At 27.8% G+C, this 4,327-nt stretch overlaps 1 long non-coding RNA gene across 1 annotated transcript; it reads right to left on the bottom strand.

The window, feature by feature from the left end:
• Nucleotides 1-252: 252 nt before the first annotated feature.
• Nucleotides 253-3,784, bottom strand: LOC115702536 (uncharacterized). Its single transcript, XR_004008911.2, has 3 exons — nt 2,250-3,784; nt 1,572-2,163; nt 253-1,470 (listed from the first exon to the last, which is right to left on the bottom strand). It is a non-coding gene; the product is annotated as an uncharacterized LOC115702536 (long non-coding RNA).
• Nucleotides 3,785-4,327: the final 543 nt, after the last annotated feature.

Genomic DNA, 4,327 nt, shown 5'->3' with positions numbered 1-4,327 from the left:
GTCTTTACCTTAAGGAAGTATTTTTGTAAATAAAGTGTCAATTTATATTTTTTATGTAATAATTCCTTTTTATTTTGTATTGTTTGTGAACATAAATACCAACAAATAAACGAATAGACAACAACCCAATTTAAATATGGAAATCAATTACACATCAATGCTAAAAAAGAACTTAAAACAACTAAAGATCACCTTTATAATAATTAATTGTATTTAAAAAAAAAAAAAAAAAAAAAAAAAAAAAAAACCTACATCAAACTCATAATACACCGATAAAAAATAAAACAGCAACAAAATGTGTCAAAAATAAACTAAAAATATACGCAAGAACAACTGTATATAAATCCAAAATCATCACAGTAAAAAAGGACAACAACTCAACTTTACACTACTACAAAAATAGACATTTTCGACGTTTTTTAACAGTCGTTTAAAGTATTCCCGTCAGTTTCTATAACCGTCGCCTATACGACCGTCGTAAAACGGACAGAATAGGCAACAGTTTAAAACCGTTGCTAATGTGGGTTTTCCGACGGTTTAAAATCGTCGCCTACAAATGGGTATAGGCGACAGTTTATAACCGTGTCCTATACTATAGGCGACGGTTAAATAGGGCACGGTTATAAACCGTCGCCTATAAACAGTTATAGGCAACGGTTTTAAACCGTGCCTTATAGACTGGTTACGTTTTTTATTAATTTTTTTAGCGACGGTTTTTTTCATTCATTACATTTAAAAAATAGGGGAAAAATAGATTTTCTGCAATTTTTTCTCTGCATTAATTTTTAAATTTTGTACAAATCTGTATAGTTTTCACAATTATTTAAACTAACGCTATAATTATCTAAATATATTTAAAATTCTGTATAGTCACAATAATTAAACTAACGCTCATATCATTCAAAAATATATAATTAAGTTAACGCTAATTATAATAATTTAAATATATTTACAAATCTATATAGTAACGATAAATCGAGATATATACACACTGACTAACACGGAAACTGTTGTCGCTCCGCTTCCACTTTCACTTAATAAATCCACCGATCACGCATAATATTTATCTCATCATTAGTGTACGGAGTGGAGAACCTATCATGTCGGATCAACTGTACTTGCATTGGATGTTCTACGATCATGAAACTTTTAATGAATTTCATGATGTAGTATCCACATTGTTTGTCGTCGGATTGTTGAGGACAGATAGGAGTCATCCATTAGATAGGTCGATCAGGCCGTCCTATCATTTGGTTATATATGGTGAACGATCTACACAAAAAGTAAATTTAATTAGCATATACATATTTATATATAAAGAATAAGTTTACATATTGGGACGTTTGATATAGAACTTGCGTGTATATGATAAAGTTCAGATCATCCGCTATGTCGTCGTTGCCTGGATCCAAGTATGCCACCGTCTGCGTACTTGGTTGGATGAGTACAAGAATCCAGTGAAACATGTCCCTGCATTGACAAATATGTGTAAAATTGTTAGCATATACAAAATAATAAATTTTATGAAGAGTTATAAATACTGAAATTATTTATTTTAAATCTACATATACCAATTATTATATGGGGCAATAAGCTATTTGTCTGAAATAGTCATCCTAGTCATTCGAGTGACTAGTGCTTTACAACGATTACTATCAGCCCTTGCATCAGTGACAATCGCACCCGGATTCAGAAATTCATATACTTGATTCAGTCTACCAATGTCCAACAATCTTTCTTTCATGTATCTGATAAAAAATCATAATTAATAATCGTTGTTGTCAAAAGAACATTATCAAGTTTATTATTAAGAGTTAGAAATCATAATTTCACCAAACTCCTATTGGTTGGGCTCCCAAGTATTGTATGGTGCACAATTCCTAAATGTCACTCTTAGCAAGCGAAATAGAGTCATATGTGACCCCCAAATAGCTCATTATTAACTTGAAATTGGATTATAGATGACTTGGGCCACCTTCTGAGGAAGTTTCAAAAGGCAATGATGGAGGAAGTTTGGAATGGTTGGACATAACGACCATGAACTTTTGCCTTACTCGGCCTCTCAAGGTGTTTTAGAGGCTGTGTTGGAGGACCGAGTAAATCTAAAGGCTTTTGTGCTTCTCTTCACGGGTTGGTTCTGAAATTTCTCATGGGTGGTTGTGTCTATATATATATATCAAAAAACAATAAAGTTAGCAATTTCAATAATGAATAAACACAATAAGTTAAGTAAATAAATTGAAACATACCAATCATTTTCCAAGAGGTGTAAGATAGTCTTTCGGTCATACTATATAATATTTTACAACTTGACCTATTGTCGTCAATGAATCGTCGGCTATGGAACATGGGAGTAGTAGTGCATTCTCCACATTGGCTTCTTCGATAAATACCCGACGATAATCTTTGTATAGGTATTCATCCATGTTAATGGAAAACTTTCCATATTTTAAATATTTTTCCTTGACAATGTGGCCCGAAGCAACTTTCCGTCGGCTATACTATACCTAACGGTTTTGAACCGTCGGGTATAAGCCCATATATTTTTTTTCCTAAAAAATGTCGCCTAATTTTTTAGGCACAGTTATAAACCGTCGAGAATACTAATTTTTCTCAACAGTTTTAAATAATTGCTTAATTTTTTTAACGACGGTCCCCGAAAAAAATTATTTTTGGGACCATCGCGAATTCATTATTTTGTAGTAGTGTTAATATGCAAATAAATTAGACATAATAAATTGAGTCAACAACTTAATAAATACAAAAATAATTTAATAAGATAAAAACACATATAAAATATTATTTATACACCATAAAAACTAAACATATATAATTTTAATATTTGTTAAACAACTAGATGACAATTTTAAATCAACTAACTAATAATTTAATAACAACAAAAATATATTCACAATGATACATTTCAAAAAAAAATTACAAATCATTAATATAAACTCATTATATTTTACCTAGCAAAAAAAGCTCATTAAATTAAAAAGGAAAATAAATAGTTTGAGAAAAATCATGATGATGAGTTAAATTCAAAATGACACACGGTTCAAAATATACCTAAACTTATTTAAAATATATAAATAAACTTGAAATTAACCTAAAATACACATTTAAAAACTAAATATTTATCTAAAATTATATAAAAATATATTATTATAAATTAAAGAACGTAACAACAATACAAATATGTTTACATTTTTACATGCAAATAACTAACAAACAACTAAACATACATTCTTTTTTTTATTAAACAACTAATAAACTAATAACTCCAAAACTAAAATTTAAAATATATACAATATAAATAATATAAAAACAACACAACATCAACCTAGGCATTGTGTCATTCCAATATAAAACAACCAACAAACAACTCAAAAACGACATGTATCAATCTCATTTTGCGCCAACCTAGAATAAATTACAAACCAACAAAAATTTAACACATCATCAATCCTACACTATATAAATTCAAAAACTAAATTACAAGTACAACAAAAAATAATACCACATCAGCATCTAAATGTAGGATTGTTAGAGGCGTTAATATAACTAAGAAACTACCACATTAACAATATCACACACCAACCAGTCAAACATATATCACAAACCTAATCTAATTTGTAATGTATACTAATTATCTTAAAAAATGTGAAATATTCATTTGTTGTATTAAGAGACTTAAAGTGAAGCAAGTACATGATAATGAGGATGAAATTATTATAGTCATTATAATTTAATTAAAAGAAAGAATTATTATCTTGAAATAAAATATAAAAAAAAAATCATAATAAGTCATAAAAAAAATATAAAAGAGAGAAAGAAAAAAATAAAAAGAAGAAAGAGGAAAAAAAAAAAAGAGGAAGTTAACATGTAAAAGAGACTAAAAATGAGAAGGAAAGATAACATAAGCAATAAAAATATTTTTGTAATTAAAGAACTTTTTGAAAAACAGATTTTATGAAGAAAAAAAAATTAAAAACCAAACATAAATAAAAATATTAAAAAAAAATGCTAAATTTATTATTAAAAATCCCAAAATTAATCTTGCATGCATGTTGATATTTTAAATTACACTTTTTAGAAAAGGTACTCAAATTGGATAAAGTAATCGATTTTTATTACTTAGTAAGATAATTTTGGAACTACTTGAACACTAAAACTGTAAAATAAATATTTAAAGATGATAATAAATCTATATTCATTGCATGGCAAAATATATATATATACTTGCTTAATCATATAGTATATAGTATATATAATTAGCACAATGTTTTGCTATATACAGCATTCGAAATGCTTTATGAAAGAGAAG

Source organism: Cannabis sativa, chromosome X, assembly GCF_029168945.1.
Source record: "Cannabis sativa cultivar Pink pepper isolate KNU-18-1 chromosome X, ASM2916894v1, whole genome shotgun sequence".
Classification (NCBI taxonomy): Eukaryota; Viridiplantae; Streptophyta; class Magnoliopsida; order Rosales; family Cannabaceae; genus Cannabis; species Cannabis sativa.
Note: the sequence above shows the minus strand (reverse complement) of the source record. Positions and strands in the feature narration are given on the sequence as shown.